Raw genomic sequence first — 23325 nt, forward strand, 5'->3', positions numbered from 1 at the left:
CCAACACCAATAAAATATGAATCTGTCTCTGTGCAGCATTCTTCACATGAAGTTTTCCACCCTCTGTAGTCTCTTACTGCGTTAACCAACATTTGATACTTGAAGGCAACAGGTAGGTAAGAACTGGTACTTCATCTTGAGACTTTTGAGTAAGAAATAGGAATTCAAATGCACCCTAGGGGATTCTATTGATAGCAATTCTCATTCTTGTCATTTAATAGACAGACAGGTGTCCTCTCAAACTGATGTTGTGCCTTTTCTTTTCTCTGTGTTTCTTATCCTCTCATCTAACCCTATCAATCATGGTTCTCTCTCTAAAGAGCTTTTAATGATTATCCCAAACCGACTACATGCCCTCTCTGAATTTCTATAATATTTAAAGCCCAATCTTCCAAAACATGTAATGTTTATTAGATTAAAAATTATTTGTACTTTGTTCAATAAAGCCTTATCTTTTTCTTTCATTCTTCCCTAGTAACTCTCAGTATGTAGGTAGCATTATACAGGGTGAAGAGAGACTCTTCAATAAGTTGGAGTTGGAAATTGTGATTAGATGGAAGAAGACCCAATCAGTAATCTTACCTAAAAGCCTTCATAGTGCTTAAAATTCCCACACATCAACCATTTCTTTGGCCTGTCCCATTAAAGCTATTTAAAATCAAAAATTTTCACGAAGAAGTAGAGAACCCCATGTTATTCTCAGTCATTAAGACTTCAGTAGAGGTGCATTTGAAGACCCACTAGTCACTGATCAGCAAAGCCCTAGGTAACAGAAACCCAGAAGCAATAATTATAATAGCTAAAAACTAATAAAATGTATTTGAGTGGATGCCAGAAATAATTTTGGTTGCTTCACATGCACTAACTCATTTAATCTTTACCACAATGCTATGAGGTGGGTTTTATAATTAAGCATTTTATAGATGAGTAAACCAAGGCACAAGGACAAGGACATTAAATAACTTGGATAGATTTACACAGCTTGTAAATAAGAGGATAAGGATTTGGTTGCAGGCAGTTTGATCCCAAAACCTATGCTTTTAACCACTACATTTCACTGCCAATTAAGTTTTAGAGAAAGAAGAAATATCAAAGTTCTGGACTCTTGAGTTCTCCACCAAGGAGAAAACTGGGTAATATCATGAGTGGTTAGAGGCAGCATAAATCCCTATGTGGATAGCCAGAGGTGCCAGGCCTGTTATTTACTTTATAACTTTATCTACTGCTTAACAATTCTTACTGATTTTCATTCACCCATCCATCCAACCAACAAATGTTTACTAAGCATTCACCATGTGTCAAGCTTTATGTTGTATAATGAGAAATTTAAAAAAGTAAAAAACTTAGTCCCTTCTCTCAAGGGATAGAAGAGTTTTTTTCTTAAAGATAAAGCTTAAAATAAAGGCATATATATTAAATCCAGGAGACCAGTTGATTGGTTCCTATGTCTGAGGGAATCATGAAGACATTCTATATGGAGTTAATGTTTTAGAGGGTTTTGAAGGATGATTCTGAATTCTCTGAAGAAAAGAAACGCCAATTCTGGAAAAATAAAAGGCAAATCTAAAATTTAAAGAGAAAAAATTATAAAGTATGTTCAGAGAAATAAAATTGAGTTGTAAGATCCATAGAAGGGCATGGTGGTTGATGACTATGGGAAGGAAGGCGTGCTCCTGATTCAGGAGTTCAGTGTCCAGTCAGGTTTTGACCTAATCCTATGCACAATGGGAAGTCATCAAAGTCTGATGATCATACAAATCAAAAAAATTATGTATTTTAGAATGGCAATTCTAGGAGCACTGTTGACTATAAGATGGAGTTTTAATGGAGTTGAGATAGGAAGGCTGGTTAGAAGGCCACTGCATTGAGATAAGACACTGAACTAAGTCAGTGAGAGTGGGCAACAGAAAAGGCCAGGAGCAGGTGTGGAAAACTTTTTGAGTCAAAATTACAATAACTAGATGGCAAACTTGGAGTGGTGGCTTGGAGATAAGCAGTCAAATATAATTCTTAGATTTCTAGTGTTTATGACTAGGTGATGACATAGAGTTACATGTAAAACACAGTTCAAGCAAGCTTGGAAAAGGAACATGAGTCATAATTACACAAAATTGTTATGATAGCTTTTTATGTTACTTTAGATGTAGATTCAAACTTCCAACTACTATACATAAAATAGATAAACAAGGTCCTACTGTATAGCACAGGGAACTATATTCAATACCTTGTAATAATCTATAATGAAAACAATATGAAAAGGAATATATATGTATGTATAACTGAATCACTATGCTGTACACCAGAAATTAACACAACATTGTAAATCAACTAAACTTGAATTTTAAAAAAATCTGCTATCTCCATTTTTTAAGAAAAAATAGCCTTTATTTAATTTTAGGTCTGCTAAATCTGGCAATGTCAGGATAATGTATTTTCAATTTTTAAACATGGTAATTAATGATTTATTTTACGCTTAATGTTGCATTAAGTTTTATTTAGTAATTTTTTTCCAGCTCTATCAAAGTATACTTGACAAATAAAAATAGTATATATTTAAGGTATACAATGTGATGTTTTGCTATATGTATACACTGTGAAATGATTATAACAATCAAGCTAATTAACGTATCCATCACGCTACTTAGTTATGAATTTCCTTTGTTTGTGGTAAGAACACTTAAGATCAATTCTCTTAGGGGAATACTCCCAAACTCGTTTTACAAGGCCAGCATTACCCTGATACAAAAGCCAGATAAGGACACCACAGAAAAAGAAAACCACAGGCCAAGATCCCTGATGAATATAGATGCAAAATAATTCAACAAAATACTTGCAAACTGAATTCAACAGCACACTAAAAGGATTATACACTTTGGTCAAATAGGATTTATTCCTGGGATGCAAGGATGGTTCAGCACATGAAAATCAATAAATGTGATATACTACATTAACAGAATGAAGGATAAAAATCGTATGATTATTTCAATAGATGCAAAAAGAACATTTCACAAACTACAGCATTTTTATGATAAAAACTTTAAATAAATTGAGTATGGAAGGAATGTACCTCAACATAGTAAAGGCATATGACAAACCCACAGCTAACATCATATTGAATGATGAAAGGTTGAAAGCTTTTCCTTTAAAATCATGATCAGAGCAAGAGTTCTCACTTTTACCACTTTATTCCACATAGTACTGGAAGTCCTAGCGAGAGCAATCAGGCAAGGAAAGTAAACAAATGTCCTCCAAATAAGAAATGAAGAAGTAAAATTGTCTCTGTTTGCAGATGACATGATCTTATATATAGAAAACCCTAAAGACTCCACATACACACACAAACAAGAAAAACTGTTAAACCTAACAAATGAATCCAGTAAAGGATACAAAATCAACATATAAACATCAGTTGTCTTTCTATACAACTAACAGATTATCTAAAAAAGAAATAAGGAAAACAATCCCATTCACAAAAATATCAAATATATTAACACTTAGGTGTAAATTTAACGAAGAGGTTGAAAGGTCTCCACACAGAAAACTATAAGACACTGATGAAAAAAACTGAAAAAGACACAAATAAACAGAACAGCCCCATGTTCATGAATCAGAAGAAATAATACTGTTAAAATGTCCATACTACCTAAAGGCATCTAGAGATTCAAAGCAAATCTTTATCAAAATTCCAATGGCATTTTTCACAGAAATAGAAAAAACAACCCTAAAATTTTCATGGAATCACCAAAGACCCCAAATGGTCAAAATAATCTTAAGAAAGAAGAACAAAGCTGGAGGCACCAAACTTGATTTCAAACTATACTACAAAGCTGTTGTAACCAAAGCAATATGATACTGGCATAAAAATAGACATATAGACCATTAGACAAGAACCAAGAGCCAGAGATAAACCCACACATACATGATTAACTAATAATTGACAAGGGAGCCAAGAAAAGAGAGTCCTTTCAATAAATGCTAGGATAACTGGATATCCACATGCAAAAGAATAAAACTGGATCCCTACCTTAATACCACTCACAAAGTTAACTCAAAATGGGTTAAAGAGTTAGAATGTAAGATCTGAAACTGTAAAACTCCTAGGAGAAGACATGAGGGGAAACAGTCCTTCACACTGGTCATGGAAATGAGTTCTTAGATATGACACCAAAAGCACAAAATGTAACAATAAACAAGTGGGACTACATCAAACTAAAATGCTTCTGCACAGCAAAATAAACGATCAACAGAGTGAAAAGGCAACCTATGGCAATCCTAAGGAATGGGAGGAAATATTTGCAAACCATATATCTGATAAGGGGTTAACAATCCAAAATATATACAACCAAATAGCAAACAAACATGCAAATATCTTAATGAATATTCAGCTGCTTCTTATATTTGCAACTTGGAGTATGGACCATAAGCAGTATGTTGAATTATTTAATAACAAAGGCACCTGTAATTACAGCTACTCCTTATATAGTCTTCTAGAAACATCAAGTTGTTCAGAGTAGGATTCAAGTATAGGATGAATGAACCACATCTAAGAGACTGGGGCAATTCTATCTTCCCAAGTATTTATGAATACCTCCTCCCTAAAAGGGACAGCTACTGAAATCTTGCCCAACTGTCTTCAAACAAACCTGCTACACCACCCTTCAGCTGTCAACATATGGAAATTATTTTGACAACTTTTTAAAAGTATACCCATATATTAACATATTGATATACATTTATATATGTATGTAAATATACATATATACATTAATAAACATTATATTTATATATCTATCTATGTGTGTGTGTGTATATATACACATGTTTAAAACAACACACCGATGGGAAAGGCTTTTCTTAAAGGTTTCTTTTGGGGGGATCATTTATTTCAGTGGTTATATTAATAATCTATCCCCATTATTCCCAGTGTTTGCTTAATGTTAACATGCCAAATCACTATCATCAATGGTAGAGACGAACTGAATATTATAATAATGTCAATAGGTAAAGTAACCTCTTTTTTGAGAATATTTCTACACTTCTCTTCCAATCCAAGAGCTATGAAATTTGTGTGAACATTATTCCCGTAATCAATGATACAACCATAACAGAGTTGGCCCCATAAATCAATGAAATTACCTAGTTTCATACTACTCTCTATACAACTTAAAAATACATTGTCTCAAAAATGAAACTTATGACCTTTATTTCCAAAAATTTGGAAACTTGCCTTTTCCTATCAGACAACAGTAATGAAATAAGTAAACGATTAAAGAACAAAAGAAGGGATGAAATAATAATCCTCATTGCGAACAAGAAAATAATCCTAAAAGGCAAGCTTAAGGAAATGCTCATGGTTCTTTTGTCTTGTTTCTAAAGATGTAACACTTTTGGAATCTTCTTGGGATTTTCAATCTTCTTTCCTCTCAAAACAAAAACAAACAAGGCAGCTATAATCTATGTTTTAATTTTGAGGTAAATTGAGAGAGTAAAATGAATAATTTTTTTACAAAGATAATTTACTGGAAAGACATTTTTATGTATTTATTCAAATTGAATGTGTTTTCTGAAAACAGCATTATTATCTCCTGGTGTTAATATCTTAACGATGCTTTTAATTGCATGTAATTCAGTAGCATTCACGATCTCTGGCCAGCCAAGCAACACAGACATTATGTTTTTCAAAGAACAAATCTGATCATCTTTATACTGAATTGTTCACCTGATGGAAAATGAAAATATATACCTGTATCTTTTTGTGAGTCTCCTGTTGCTATTTCTGTTCTAGAGAAACTGTCCTGAGTTAACCAATAAATTGGCAACCCTGCTAGCTCAGAAATACTCCCCTGGGGTGATTTGCGTTAAATTAGCATTGCTGGTAAATGCTTTCAATAAGACCATACAATTATGGCCAGATGAACACATTCCTCATACAATTTCAGGATTAATATTAGTCTCCTAACAACCTAGAAACCAAGATCATAATTACCCACTGCCATTTCCCCCCATTGTCCAGGTAACTGGCCCTCAATATATGACCAATTTGAAACCTGGGAATCTTGGGAGAAAGCATCAGGTCTGCTGTTGAGAAATTGAATTCAAGTGCAGCCCTGCTCCCTGAACACTCATATTCTTCTTTTCTCTTTGTGCTATTTGTTCGTCTCTATTGTGCAGAGCTATCGTTTGTGCACACATTCTGTGTTAGATTTTCTACCCGATTGAGCTTGAAAAACCAAAGCTTAAGTACTAAATGTTTCCCTAAGGCCTGAATGGACTTAAAAGGACATAGGTGCAAAAAGAAAAGAAAGGAAAATAAGGGGAGAAAACACGGCTTGTTAAGTTGTTGCAATAATCTCATGCTGAGAATAAAGACCTTCAGAGTTAAGAGAATGAAAAACACTCTTCTAAATAGATTGCTTGCTTTTGTTGCACAGGTGGCAAGGCCTGGAAATACAAGATACGGGGAACAGCAGGGCAGCCGGCTAGCGTTTCATTAAGCTTAGAGAATAGCAGGATTGTGGAGAGGTTTCTTCCCACTTCACAAGAGACATAGGCTTCTTGACAACTTGGACTTCAGAGTGCTAGTTTGCTGGTATGGAAATACTCTGGAGAAAGAGTACATCTCCCTACGTTTTGTAGAGTTTACCCCCTTTCCTCTTATTAAAACAAAAGACTTTTCACATGGGGCATGGATTTAAGATCATCATTGCATTGGACTTTCCATCATTTAATTACTGTCATGCCTTTAATATAAAGTCAGTATCATCTGTTAGCACAACTTTAGAGAAAATGCTATCTCTGATCACTGCCACTTAAAATTATGCAAGGGTAATGTGCCATAACACTGGGCAATCCCTTGGATTCAGGAACTAAATCATCTCTCTCAATAAATAAACAATAACTAAAAAGCTTACTCAAAGCAAGGAAAACAATCAACAGAATGAAAATGCAGCCTTTGAAATGGGAGAAATATTTGCAAAAAAATGTATCTGATAAGGGGTTAATTTCCAAAACATATAAAGAACTCGAAGAGCTCCATAGAAATAGCAATAATAATAATAATAATAACAACAACAACCCAATTTAAAAATGGGCAGAGGACTTGAACAGATACCTCTCCAAAGAAGACATACAAATACCCAACAGATATATGAGAAGTTGCTCAATGTTTTTAATTATCCAGGAAATGTGAGCCAAAACTAATATGAGATATAAGCTGACACCTGTTTGGATGGCTATTAAAAAAAAAGTGTTGGCAAGAATGGAAAAATTTGAACCCTTGTACACTGTTGAGGGAAATTAAAATGGTGCAGCCGCTATGGAAAACAGTATGGAGGCATCTCAAAAAACCAAAAATAGAAACGCCATATGATTCAGTCATCCCATTTCTGGGTATATATCCAAAAGAACTGAAATCTGGATCTCCAACAGATACCCACACTCCCATGTCTATCACAGTGTTACTCACAACAGCTAAAATATGGAAATAACCCAAATGTCCAGAAACATAGATAAAGAAAATATAGTATACGCACACAACAGAACATTATTCCACCTTCAAAAAAGAAGGAAATTCTGCCATTTGCGACAACATAAATGAACCTGGTAGACATTATGCTAAGTGAAAAAAGTCAGTTACAGAAAGACAAACACTACATGATTCCACTTATACAAGGTATCTAAAATACTCAGACTCATAGAAGCTGAGAATACAGTAGTGGTTTGCCAGGGGCTGGGCGGTGGCAAGAATGAGGAGTTCTAGTTTATGGGTATAAGGTTTCAGTTATGCAAGATGAATAAGTTCTACAGATCTGCTGTACAACACGGTGTTTGTAGTTAACAGTACAGCATTGTGCACTTCAAAATTTGTTATGTGGGTAGATCTCATCTTAAATATTCTCAACACAGAAACAAAAATAAACACAAAAATAGGAACAAAGGGACACAAGGAAACTTTAGGAGGTGTTGGATATTATCCTGATTATGGTAATGGTATCACATATGTCCAAACCCATCAAATTGACACATTAAATATGTTCAGATATATATTAACTATATCTCAATAAAGCTGTTAAAAATGAATAGTAAAACAAAATGAAAGAATAATTAATTTTGCTGAATGTGAAGAATGGAGGGAAATTTAAATAAATACGTAAGTGTTGGCTATTTTCATTCAACAATGAGAAAGTCATTGGGAGGATGTGACCACTGTTGGACTCCTACATTGGACATGGACAGTTGGAGGCTCCTCACCCCCTCCCTGTCCTTGGAATGTCCATTCTGCCTGTGATTCCCACAGTGGGAGTCATTTTGAAGGACACAGCCTTGAAAGAGCAAAGTGTTGAGACCATCTGGATGGCATTCCTGACAATTCAGTTAAGACCACTATATAAACATGTAAGATTCTGGCAGGCAGAGGCAGAGCTCTACTCATCCTGTGGCTGCTCAAGATAAGCCTCCACTGAATGTTCCCTTGCTCATTAGAGCCACCACCTACCAGCCTGAAGTGGTCTACCTCTTTCTTTGTCTGTCCTTACCCTCTGTGTACAAGAGCCAGGGTGTGAATAAACATTCCTCTGTCTTGAATACAGAGTCAAAAATAACACGAGTTGATCACAACTTATACATTATGTTTCCCAGCCTTAACTAAAGACTCCTAGTAAGATCCTTAATATCATGCACCACTGATTTTAATTTGGTGGTTATTTCCAGTCTGGTTAAATGTTTGTGTTCCAATGTCATCTTGTTCTCAATACAGTCATTTCCAGCTTTGGGAATTCAACCCAAAAATGGGAATCTGACTTGGGGAACTGAAGTAACAGCTAAAAGTTAATATTTATTGAAGGCCTAACTATGTTCCAAGCCCTTTGTGAAATGATTTTCAATGCAGCATTATTTAATCTGCACAATAACTTCATGAAGTGGGTATTTTTAATTTCCCTATTTTAGGAGCAGAAAACTAATGCTGTGAAAGGATAAACTTACTCAAAGTCACAAGACTGTTTGTAACTTTCCCAACTCAGCTTCACCCCTGAATCCATGTTTACCCACAATGTAATAGATCCTTCAAGTTCCAAATGCTTTCCTGCATATCAGGAAGTCATAAATACCTCCCTCCTTACTTTTAAAGTAACCAACTGTCTACAAAGTGTTAGTACATGAAGAAAGGAGGGGGCAAAGAGAAAAGGAACTCAGACTTACTAAGTACTACAATTGGCTAAACTTCGTGGTACATGTTTTCTATTTATTACCTTATTTAATCTTCTCCACAACCCTGTGATATAGGCAGTGTCATCTCTACTTTTAAAAGAAATAAAGTTCTAAATGCAGTAAAGTTAAGCAAACTGCATGAATCCTCACATTTCACAGAGAATAAGAATGTGAAACCAGGTCTCTCCATCTCTGATTTTTCCGTTTACTGACCTCCCTTCCCAGTCAATCCAATTTTACATATGCTATTTCGCTTCCTCCCCTTGGCTATCAGTCCTCTCTCTGTAGCAGAATTACCTCTTGTCATGTTCAGAAAGATAATTATAATTACTAATTGAGTCAGAGGAATTCCTCACTCAGTTATGTATTCATCCAATCACTCATTTAGGAATATTTATTGAGGACTTGCTGTCTGCCAGGTACCAAAGTAGGTGGGTCACTTACATTGCCTCCTTAAGCCTCAGAATGACATTAATTTTATTCATGCAAAACAGAAGCTTAGAAAGTTGATTATCTGTCTCAAGGTCACATAAGGAATAACATATTCCATCCATCATATTGCACTGTCTCCTTTGGAAAAAGAGCCAGACCACATCTAAAGAAAAACCCTGTATGAAAACACAATGTCTTCCTGTGGTAAGATGTTACAGCAGCACTTTGTGGATGAGAACAAAGAATGGCTTGGAGAAAATAAATAGGTTTCTTTAAACAGGTGTTTTAAAGATCTCATGAAAATGAGGGCATTATTGCTCTCAAGTTTCTAGTTAGTTGTTAAAATCATGTTCTTCAATGTTTACTATCTTACATAGCTCTTCAGATTGTCAGAAAAATAATAATTCAAGGAAACATAAAAGCAAAATATGAGAAATATTTTCAACTTCACTTCTCTCCAAAGAATGAGTAAATACATTGTTCAGGAGACAATCAAAGTTTAAGTCAAATAAAGCAGAAGATTGTGATTTTACATATATATATAATAGTATAACCTTATCCCAGATAACTCTCTCTCAAAGGAAATCTGAGGTCCTGATTCAAAATATCTGAAGCTGGTCCCATTTGGAGTCTGATTCCTACCCTATCTTTCATTTACTTACTCAAAATTACTCATTAAGTATTTACTAGGTGCAAAGCATAGAGAGTCCTAAATATTTCCTTGCCCTAAATGGCCCAAGTAGACTTTGATGCTGGTAATGTAACTCTATAAATATACTTTTAAAAAAAATTGAATTTCACACTCAAAATGGGTAACTTTTATGGTATATAAATTATATCTCAAAAAAAAAATGTTATCTTTTTCTGTTAGGAGTATAGGATGGAAGCTGTAGAGAACTATCATCCCATAGTGGAAGAACACAGACCCTGGACTGAAATAGATTTTGGCTTAAATCTTGCCTCAATTTGGTAGTCATGGGCAATTTAGTTAACTTCAATGACTCTTAGATTCCTCACAGATAAAATGAGAAAGACAGTGAGTATCGTCACAGAAAAATTGTGAAGATGAAAGAAAATAATATGTTGATGAGTGCCTACTAGAACATAAGGTATGAAGCTCAATAAGTTCTCATTTTATGAGCTGATAATCTACTTCCTTGGAACAGAACCATCAAAGAATGGAAACCTTAAAGTCTGACATCCTCTCCACTTCTGACAATGCTTGTCCAAGACAACAACAGCTGTAGTCTTCATAGACGCAGTATTCCTAACCTCCTTTAACTATTCATGTCACCAGGCCGGCAGTTCCATGTATGTCTTTCTCTCTCACCCTTAAGAGATGGTTGAAGCAATTTCTCCACTGATTCTTCTAGCTTTTGCTACATAGTTTCCTAATGTTGGGTCAGGGAAATGAGCCTATGTAACACCATCCTCTGCGTATCAGACTAGTGCCCATTCACTTCCAGCCATTCCCCATAGCAGGGCACAGATCCACAGACTCTGATTCAATGAGTCCTACACATAGTAAAGGTAGCTTCCAGTGGTTGCAGTATAGGACCAAGAGGTTCTGACAAAAGCCATTCACATTTTTCTTGGGAACTTACCTGTAGACTTTTATTTCTACAGCTCACAGGGGACCAAGTATAAATCATGCCTTTTAAATTTCCCCTCAAGAGATATACATAGAAAAACTAAAAGAGGTTTTGAGATGACTTCGTTATTAATATTCAGATTAAGTTACATTCAAATACCAAGTCGTTTATGATTCAAGAATTATGGCACAGTTTAGAGAAAGCCCTTAACCAACTTAAGAAATATTCTTTCCTGAATTTTTGGCTGGGTTCATTTTACCTATTTTGTTGTACTAGGATATTAGGTATTGGATGAATAAGTGACTTCATAGCCAAATAAGTGATCCTGATAGCTAGATGAAAGGAACTATTTAAGAAATATGGCTATTCTACAGATATACTATATGAAGAAATATTAGGCTCTATTTTCTAATATTTTTGAAAGCTATTATAGCTTTAGAATTTTTTTAAGTCCCTGCATTTGCAACCACTGAGCAATGCTGTCTGCAAAATTCCTACAAATGTACAATGTTGGAAAATATAAGACAAATTATATTCCTATTTTCTCATTTGTGTATTCTTAAATAAATACAAGGATCATAAAAATTAGTTTGAGAAAAACTATATTGTTAACCCAACTGCTTTGTGACACAGATATGATTACATTTGCTTACTCTGATTTGTGGGATCAGTAAGGAAGGTACTTACCCTACCTTGACTGCCTTTTCCATTTCTTTCAGTCTTGTTATCATTATGCTTAAGTCTTTCTATTCTCCTGATTTTGCCTTCATGATTTTTTTTTCCTTAAAAAAGTTTCTTATTGATCTCATGCATTCTTGTGGTTCCAACTAGCACTTGATGACTACAAATTTAGATGTTTCACACATAGTCATTCTTTTGAGATCTTCATTCATACAACCACTTCCTTATTAAACTTTTTAGCCAAATAATACCAGCCATACCTCAAATCAAGCATGTTCTAAATTAAACTGATCATCTTCTCTCTCTTTTCCCAAATGTGATTATTCTCTTTCTGTATTGTTTATATAGTCGTCATTGATCATTTTTATTTTATCTTCTCTTCTATATATTTTGTTCCTTTTTTCTTTTCTGAGTTATAATTAACATAATATTATATTCATTTCACATATGCAGCATAGTCATTTGATATTTTTATGTATTATGAAATGATCACCTCAATAAGACCAATTATCATCCATCATTATACAAAGTTGATACAGTATTATTGACTATTTTTAGTTTGTGTATATCACATCCCCATAGCTTATTTGCATTATAGCTGGAAGTCTGTACTTTTTAATCCCTTTCTGTATTTTCTCCCACTTTTCAAGCTGGAAGCTTTAGTGCCACCCTGATTCTTCCTTATCTCTTAATTATACATCCATTTAAAAGCCAGTTTCTTTTAAATCTATATCTGAAATTTCACTGAAATCCATCTTTTTTCTAGTCTCCTATTCCCATTTATGCTCAAGTTCATCACTTTTCTCTTTTTTATCACTCATCATTTTTTATTACAAGAGTTCCTGCCCATTTATGCTATTTGCAATTCCGCTTTCCTCTAATCAATCATTCACGCAGCTACCCAATTGGTCTTTCTAAACACAGAAAATATCAGGCCAATTCTGGAGGTAAAAGGTTGTAAAATTCAGAATACAGTATGAAAGGCATTTCACAATCTGCCTAAATGTGCCCCTCCCACAATCATCTCTCAATGCTCCTGATTATCACATTATTACTTCTCCCCTTGTCATAACTGGTTTCTCTACATTCTCTAACCAGATTGTGCATTTGGTAAAACATTGATGACAGTATTTTATCTGAAGATGCATGGATTAAGGATGACTACAAAATGTCTGGCAGTCTATTCCCCTTCTCCTTGAATTTTGGCAGGCAGCAAAAGTGTTGCTTTACCAGTTTGTGGGCCCAGGACTTAAGAGACTTCTGCTTCCTGTCTCTTAAAACACGTGGCTCTTGAAGCCCAGCTACCATGCTGTGAGAAAGCCCATGCAGTTTTGTAGAAAGACTCTAGCAGGCAGCCGTAGTTCATCTGACAATCAACAATCAGTCAACAAATTGACAAACCACCCAGCTGAAGCCACACTGACTAGAAAAAGCTGTCCCTGTCAAGCCCTGCTAAAATTGCAGATTCATGAGCAAAACAAATGATTGCTTCTGTTTTCAGCTAGGCTTTGGTGTGTTTTGTTGTGCAGCAGTAGTATACCTGAAACAGCACTAAATACCTTTCCATTTTTCTCTGCCTGATTAATTTCTCCTCATTCTTAAAGATACACATCAAATGCTACCTCACTTAAGGGTACAAGGCCTTCACCAATCTACTAAAGCAAAATCAGTTACTTTCTTCTGTGCTCCTCCAGTCCTCAGCACATACACATTGTAGGGATTAACATCTACTTCCCCAAAAGTACCGCATATTCCTTGTGAGTAGGATTTGTGAGTATTATATTATAGTATTTGTATCTTAGTGACAAAAACAATTGAGTTACTTAAACATTCAATGTGGTAATTCCTATACTGTGCTAACTTCTACTTTTGATTTTATTTTAGTTCAACAAACATGTATTAAACACCATACCAGGTAGTATATTCTGTGAGAGACGCATTGTGAAAAAGCTGTTGCTTCTTGCTCTTGATAAGCAAGTATGTCACTGAGTTATCCCACTTCACCTTCTCTGTGCTCTATGGCAAATCCAGTGCATGCCAAAGGGTTCAAACAGATTCAGAGATCTTACCGGAGGAAAATATTGGCTCCTTCCGCTGGTCCCCATGGTTTCCAAAAAGAACAGATGGTGACTGGCCACACCTCTTAAGGAAAAAAAGAAAACCAAAACTCCAACTGGACTCTTAAAAATTTCACAAGAAAAGTAAAAGTCTGTTTCCTAAATGTCTAGTATCTAAAGTCTTCAGTCAACAACATATGATATTCAAGACCTGAGTCTTTGTCTCAGAAATAAGCCATGAATAGTCTGTGACTAAAAATTGGCCAAAGGCTCATTTCATACATCTGATAGTTGAGAAAGACAGTGTAGTAGGCATGTTAAGCTTTTGTTGCTCTCAATCGTCTATGCTCTGGCTTAAACGTGTGTCCTAAAAGTACTGTCTTAAATACCTGAGGAATAACATATATCAGTTAAGATTTAATATTATGTCCCCATGTTTATTTTTTTAAAAAAAGGCAAATACAACCATTTGGATTAAGTTGCACTTTTATAAAACCTTTATGCACTATCTTATTAATATAGACTCTTAGCTCCTTGAGTACAGGAACTTTGTCTTATTTGTCTATAAACCTCAGTACTTAACACAGTGCCTGATCATGCAGCAGGTGTTCAGTAAAAGAAGAAAATTAACTAATTTGGACTAGTAAATATAAAAGGATCAATAACTTTACCTTCAGTTCAAAGTCAATAAAAGTGCTGTCCCTATTCAGAAAATCGTGTATTTCTATTATCTGACAAATAGCATTACATATTCCAAGGGTTTTTACTTTTTTTTAGCTGTCAGGAAATTTTGTGCTCTACCATAACTTTTGCAGGAATGTCAAAAACACAAAATTATGAGGCGATTACAGTGCATTCTTATTCATTCATCAAAGTGTGTATAAGCAAACACTGTTAGCCTACTTCTCCTTGCCAAATGTACTTGAATGCAGTAAAAAAAAAATTGCATATCACTTAAAATAACCTATAGTTCCCGGTGATGTTCTTTCCCTTCCCTTTTCCATAGATTCAGGCTAATGAGATTTTATCATACATATAGTCCAACTTAATCTGGCCTTATGAATAGAGCCCAGGACAGAACTCAGAACTCTAAAAGCCAACATGTTAAATACTTTAAGGAAGAGAATGTTAATTCAAAATGAGGACCAGATGGACTAAATGAACAAAGTTGTATCTATGCATAGCTTACCTGTCCTCCACATTATAGGGACATGGGGTGGGTTATAACAGAGTGGGATCCCTAACACAATTTAAAGACCTGACATCAGTAGTTTCTTTTATAGTACTAGCAAGCTCTTTTTCCAAGGAAAAAGAACTCTTCCAACAGAAGCAAGATTATGGTCTCCAAGAGGCAGACAGATGGTAGTGCTGGTCTTCCACAACATTAGGCTCACAAAGCATAAGGCTAAAAATAATTCTGATATTAGCCGCTATATGTAATTCAATACTTGTGGTAGCTCACCGATAAGGAATGATAATCTCTTCTCCCTTATAAAAGGGATAAATCTAAGTTTGTTTGCACAGACTAAGGTTACAGAGAAGGCCTGAAGTACAGAGGGCTCATAAGCCTATTTGGTTACAGATATGATCTTTAACTTTCCCTAGCCTGAGAAGCCAAAAATAAACATTTCATAACTTTTAATGTGTGGTTAGTAAACATAGCTGGCCACGGTCATGTTCTCGCAGCCTGGAGTCCTGGACAGAGTCAACTTAGCTGGATGCCTGTGGCCGCCTGCTTAGAGCCTTCCCCTGTAGTTTCAAAAGAACAGGGTCTTTTTTATCCGCTTAGTTCAGTTGCTATAAACACTTGCTGTATGTTCAATGACCTCTCAGGTCCATCCAATCCGATTTGCACATCATTAGTCTGTGCAGGATGAAATGGATGCCTTTGGATATTTAATTTTGTTAAATACTGAGACCTTTGTAAGTGAAAAGCCCTTCATATAAAATATTACATCAGAGTTGGCTAACATTCCTGTTTCATGAATCACTGGTACCTCCAAGTTGTCCTTGAAATTTCAAATTCACTGTAGATGCTTCCAGACATATACAATACTTTTCTCTCTCTCTCTTTCTTTTTTTAATTTATGTTTTGATTTGGATGCCAACTCTGCTATGAAAAAATTTGCAAAATTTAGCATCAGAGCAAATGCCCTTCACATTACATCAAAAAAGGAAAAGAAAAGCAATGTTATAAATCTGAGAGGAAAATGCTAGTCTAAATGCCAGAAAAATTCATCAGAGATATGAGCTTTACCCCGATTTACCACACTATTCAAGGACCATCACTCACCTTTTCTATTTCTAATTGGAAATGGTCATACCTATTATAAGCCTCTACGTTTTACATGCATTCATGTTTGAATTAAAAACTGATAAACAAAAAGCTATCTGTACTTGTAAAATTTCCATTTTAAATTTGACAGAGCTCATGTAGTAACTGCTTATGATTATAAACAGGACAGATGATCACTTTTAAAAACTGGATTTAATTAGAATAACCAACCATCAGTGCTTTAAAAGCTGCTACAGTGATATTATCACACTGAGGTGACTCTGATGTTTCATGGCCTTTTCTGTGATGACACTTTTACTGCTGCTGCTCTGGAACCTACCCTCACTGAGATGTCGTTAAGGTAATAAATTGCTGCTACAGCAGCTACACAACAGAGAAGAAACTTGACAGTAAGTACAGTGTCACCATCATTTCTTAGGAATACCCCAATATCATTTTTCTCATGAAGTCTTTTTTGCTGCCAATAGATTATAACCATGAGGTCAAACATATCTGGAATAGTTACCAAATTTCTATTTGACAACATTCTTCCTGAACTGTTTCTGGTAATAGATTTTACAGAGAAATTTCAGATGCTACAGATGCTTTCAAAAGATGACCTATTTTGCACCCGTAACACTTCCACAACCCTTTGGTCAGAATTGTTTTTATGAGGGTGTCTTTGTTAAGATCAGGGAAAAGCGAGGTTCTCTGAGATTTATTGAATGTATTTTATGGTAAGAGTTTAAGACACATGTGTGTCTCATTTAATTTCCAGAATAGCCCTGTAAAAGAGGTTACCATCATCCTTGCTTTACAAATATAGAAACTGAATCTCACAGGGGTCCTATTAATTGCTTTTTTTCCAGAAAATATTTTAAAGAACTTACTGAAAATGGGACAAGATGGGTAACCACTGTTCCACTGAAAATGACCAAAACTGTAACAGAATTTTTTTAATTCAAAACATTGTTGAGAAACAAGAAATGGAAAGAATTCTTGAATGATAAAAAAAAATTAGTGGGATTATACATCAAAAAATCAAAACCAGAGGAAAGCACAGTTCAAAACACAGAGGCAAAAATTGCTACAGAACTAGGAGTGGTTGAAAGATCTTCAGAGCCAGAATCAATAGATACAAGATGTCACATTAGGCCCTGAGGAAAGAAGCAGGTGAGTCTTTGGAGAACTCAGAGGACAGTGGCATTTGCACCCAGGTTAAAGCCAGGATTCTGGGCACTGAGACAAAAGTGGCAGGTCATTGCTCCCGGGAGCCTCATGCCTGGAAGCTAGCTAGTGGCAAATCAGCAGTATGCTTCACACCTTTCCCATGGTCTGGAAGCAATCTAAATAGAAATACCGTCCATAGACAAGTGAAGGGGGAATTTCAAACATAAGGATGATTGCATAACCAAAAGCCCCTAAGTTCAACATTGAAGACACAATAATTCTTCAGTAAATGTTTATAAGGTAAGTATGATCCCAGGCAAATTTATAATAGGACTTTAATGGAACTAGACAAATTTATTTGGGAGGGATATATGGGATGATTTGCCAAAACAGATATCAAAACATACTGAAAAGGTATGAAAATGCAAGCAGTATATTAGCACAGGAATAGAAAAGTAGATCAATGGGAAAAAATGAGAGTCCAGAAGAAGTGTGAGAGTGTGTGTGTGTGTGTGTGTGTGTGTGTGTGTGTGTATGTGTATTAATGTATAAGAGAAAATGGAAATTTAAATTAGCAGAGAAAGGCTGGATTATTAAAAAGTACAATTAGCCCTTTAAATTTAGATTAAATTGGAATACTATACACAAAATAAATCACAGAATAATTAAAGTGGTAATGTAAATAAGAAACTATTAAAAATTTTAAATAGAATAATGGCTTTTTAATCTTAAGGAATGAGAAAGGGCCTCCCACACACTAAAGAAAATTATTAACAGATCAACTATATAAAAATACTAAAAATCTTTGTGGCAAAGATCATTACTAACAACAACAACAACAATAATAGAAGAGAATACTGAGAGAAAATAATTGCAAAAGGTTTAAGAAACAAATAGTAATTATCATTGTACATAAAGAGCACCCATGTTATAAAGAAGAGGCAATGATCTTTTCAGATGGTAGACAAAAGATGCAAGGATAGAATTCACAGAAGAAAAAGCTACACTAAATATAAATGAAATTATGTTAAACCTTACTAGTTATCAGGGAAATTGAAATTAAAACAATATCACTATTTACATTTTACTTCTCTTGTTATATCTTTAAAATTTGATAATATCCATTTTGAGGAGGGCATAGAGAACCAGGTACTTTCATAATTCATTGGTGGAAGTTTGAAGTCATAAACCATTTTTAGAGGGTGCTTTTGTCAACAGCTATTAAAAATTAACATTCTGTAAACCATATGCATGAATTTTACTTCTACATATTTAGCCAAGGAAATTCATATTTGCCCAAAGATTCATGTATAAGGAAGTTCATTACTATATTTAGAGCAAATAAATCAAATCAGTCTAATTTCTGTCAGACAGTAAATAAATAAATGATGTCATGTCAGTTCTACAGAATATATTGTACTTAGACACAATAATGTATATCTATGTAGACTGATACTAAAGAGTCATCAAGATAAACTCTTAAAACAATAATCGCATTTCAACATGTTTGTGGTAAGATCTCATTTATATTTTTCCAATGTATATATGTGAGTGCGTGTGTGTAAATGCAAGAAATAGTGGATTAATTTGAACTAAGGTTTTGGGGGTAGAGAAGTGGCTGAATTTGAGAAAGGGAATACCTTTTACAAGGTATACAGCAGATTTTTAAATATCATCTCTCCATGTGCGATTACCAGCTAAGGTACATAAATTTTATCCTAGAAACCCAAAGTAAACCTTTGAATATCAGCTAATAAAAATTCTCTAATTTTATAGGTTTCACCTAGCAAAAAATTTCTTCCTCCCTACCCTTCATGGAAATTTCATAAAAAGAAATTACAACACTTTTACAATATCTAGATGAAATCTAGGTGATCAACAATTTTGTTTTATACATATCATTTGCAGTTCAACTAGTAATTCAATTATGTGAAATCATGTCTCTTTTTTTAACTTTCAAAACCAAGAAAGCTAAAGTATGTAAACAAAAAAGCAAACATTGGTCTGGAGGTAAAAAAAAAAAAAAAAAAAAAAAAGATTGTAAAAACTTAGCCATGAAAATGTCTCTTTTTGAATTTCACCACAACTTTTTACTAGACCTTAAATCATTTTAGCACTTACTCCATGGAGAAAAATTCTAATTTTACTTCAGTTACTTGGATATTTGAGACCAAATGAATTTGAAGTATGAATAAGAGAAATAATTACTATAAACTTTCTATTTTGGCTGGAAAAACCATCATGTTTATACGTGGCAAGATTTCCCAACATATTCTAATATATAGCTGGCTGATGCATTTGGCATTTTTCTATAGACAATTTATTCATATGTTATAAAATAATATTTAAAATGGGGTAGTCTTACATTTTTTAATTAAACATGGAGTAGTCTCTTTATTTTGTTGTAAGTCTTCAGACTAAAAACAGCTGAAAATAAATTCTTACACGATTTCAGTATCAGTACTCAATGTTAAATAGTAACTGGGAACAAAACAACAGAGAACATCATTCTCTTCCATTATAAAATCTCTTCAAGAAAGATTTTCCTTGTTTAATTCTAATCAGAAACCATAAAATCCTCTTTTTGTTTGTGTGTATTAGCTTTAAGGATCTTCACAATGCTCATATAATGTCTGGAATTAGGAGACATGGGAGCTTAAATAGAATTTGTCAAATTATTTCTCTTCTTGTATTTAGATTTTTGAGCTCCTGGTAAAGGATAAAATTCATTTCAGTACTACTCACTGAATGTTGGTTGTTGGAAGCTGCAACCAATGGGCCAGAGGCAAGAACAAGTTTGTTTATAGAAAGCAGAAGTGGGAGGGTTTTGCACTTAAATTGAAGATACGGACCAAGGGTTTGGAATGAGGCTAAATGATCTTTGAAAAGATATGGACAAAATTCACTGCATTTGGACTCTATCATTCAGGCTTACTGGTCTGAGGTTTTAATGATTATTTTGCAAGAGTATACTTTAAATGTGACTTTTGTAATGGTCAAGTAACTGCAACCAATGATAAGTTAGACAGACACACACATATTATTTTCCTTTAGAGGCTTTTTTCCCCTGCTAAACTGAGTTCCATGAGGATGGGGATAAAGTTTTGGAATTTTCTGAATCCTCAAGACCTAGTATAGTGAATTTTGTAGTAACTGCTAAATAAAGGACTGGGTAAATTAATATGTTAATGCATCAAGCAAGCAAGGAATTAGAAAGTGATTCAATATGCCCCTTCCAAATTCTGAATAAATATTCTAGCTTTATACAAAGTGGTAGATAAACCAATACTTATTAAGGTACTAAGGGCCTGCCATTTATTCAGTCACATGTTTAACTATACATCAGAGAGTATTTTTAAAATGTGAATAATGGTTTATATTCTTAAGAAACCACTGTCTAGTCAAGTGAAAGGACAAAGATAATACCATGAAACAACAACAACAACAACAAAACAGCCAGCATGTGACTAAGTAAAAATGTGTAAAGACCCAGAATCAGGAAGGCACGTGGCATAACTGCCTAACAGCCCAGCATAGACAGTCAATCCACGGGTGTGTTTGCTAAATAAATACTATTGGTGTATGTCATTGAGGTTTGGGGATACTTGTCACGCAGCAGTGGTTAATCTAAGCATCTCCGATTTTCAATCCACTGTAAAATTCTAAAGTTTACTTCCAAAATTGCTTTCCTATCCTAGTCTAAGTCACCTTTGTCTCTTGTCTCCACCTGAACTGCTGCCACCACCTTGTGGTCAGGGCTCCCTGGGGCCATTTTCCTCTCATTTTTATGTCATGCTGCATCCAGAATGATCTTTTAAAATGCAAATCTAATATAATTCTATCTGTCCTAAAATCTTTTGATTGCTTCTCCTTGAACCTAGGATAAAGTTAAACATTTTTAAATGGGCTACCGGGTCCTACATGATATGTCCTCTGCCTTGTGTTCAGCCTCGTCACAGGCCTCTCGTCCTCACTCATCACTCCTTAGTCACACTAGCTTTTCATTCCTTTCAGCTTTAAGAATACACCACGTGTCTTCCTTTTTGTGGTCCTTTGCACAGATTATCCCTTAGCTTGCAATGTTCTTCTCCAAACCCTACTTCCCTTACCCTGATTAACTCTATCTTTCAAATTTAGCTAAAATGTCATTTGACAAGCCTCTGACCCTATAATCTATGACAAAACCTCCTACTGTGTGCTCCCATAACACCCTACATTTTTCCTTCATATCACTTACAACAATTAATCATTACGTATTTATTTGTATTTGGATTAGTATCAGTCTTTTCCACCAGAGCAGGATGGTAGGAATCATGTATCTCTTGTTGACTAATATATATTCTGTATCTCTGGTATATTCTGGACCATAATAGGTCCTCAATAACTATTGATTTTATTAATTCAGAAATCTAATGGGCTTGTTTAGCTTTTTCCATACCATGAAATTCAACAAAATTATCTGAAACATAAAAAAAAAATTTTTGCCTCCAATCTTTATTGCTTTGAAATTGGAACAAATATCTTCATAAAGAAAAATGTGCACTTATGTCATAGGAAACTACAGCACTTTTCTGCCTTCCTTATACCTACAATCCACAGGAGAGTGTTAGATAAATAATATTCCCTGTTTCCTTTTGGGGAATCTAGATTCATAACTATTTCAAGTTTTAACACATAACAGGGTTTGGGGGTTAGATAGAAACATACAGAGATGGATAGAGTTATAGATCAATGGATTGATCAATTGACAGAAAAGACAGGCAAACAGCTAGATACACAGTGTATTTAGCTTGGCTCACTCATGCATCTGTGGGTCCTTTGGAAGTCAGCAGATATGGGCAGGATGTGGTTGGGGCAGCATGCAAGTTCACCTAAGATCTAGGCTACAACTAGCATACTGTCACTTCCTTATTCTATTAGCCAAAATAAGCCACACAGAGAAAACTAAAGTCACAGGCCAGAAAAATATGCACTGCCTCTTTAATGGGAAGAACCACAGTCACATATAAAGAGTATGTATACATACAGGGAAAGGTAAAGTCGAGGTTTGGGACAAATATGCAATGTGTACCGCAAGAGAAAGGGAATGGAGCTGTCAAAGCAAAGTATATATATACACTAGCAATTAGATATGGAAATAGCCCAGTTAGGACGAAGGTTTTTCATAGCATTTACAAAGAATTTGCTCCCTATATCATATTCTATTTTCTGCTGATCTGCAAATATCATGCATGACATTTTGTGTTGATTATCTTACTTGTTGAACACTTGTGTATAAGGAAATTTATACTGAGAATTCTTATTCTAGTTTTCAACTACAGATGGGATAATCATTTTTGTCTATCTGAGTTTTAAATCATAGAAATAAAACCAACTCCAAATACTACTTCCCCTCAGTTTCAAGTCATTATAATTTACCCTAAATTACATATATAGTTTAAGATTAACTGTAAATATCAATCATCTTCTTGGAGAGAAAAGGTCTTTTTCCCATAATTATGAGATTCAACATCCTTGACAGTATGACTGGCATCCCTAAGATGGGGACAGTTGAGAGTCACTGAACTCAGTGCCTTCACAGAGACCCCCAAAAGGTCTTTGGTTTTCAATTGTTAATTAGATTCCAAAATCACAATGATCCATATATTTTATGATTTCCAAATCACTATGGTGTTGGCCAACTTCATGTTATCTATGTAACTAGGCTGTGTAAAAATAGTCTTTCTTAACTGTTTGCAGTTTCAATAACCATTTTTTGGAACTTACTTTATTATGTTCCCAGCACAAATTATTATATGCTCAGTAGAAACAAAGAACCCTTAACAACCTGCATTAAATCACCTGCAGTAGGAAACAACCTAGATTGAGCCACAAAAATTCATCAAGTGTCTGATACATGGTATATTTAAAA

Source organism: Camelus dromedarius, chromosome 10 (genome assembly GCF_036321535.1).
Source record: "Camelus dromedarius isolate mCamDro1 chromosome 10, mCamDro1.pat, whole genome shotgun sequence".
NCBI lineage: Eukaryota > Metazoa > Chordata > Mammalia > Artiodactyla > Camelidae > Camelus > Camelus dromedarius.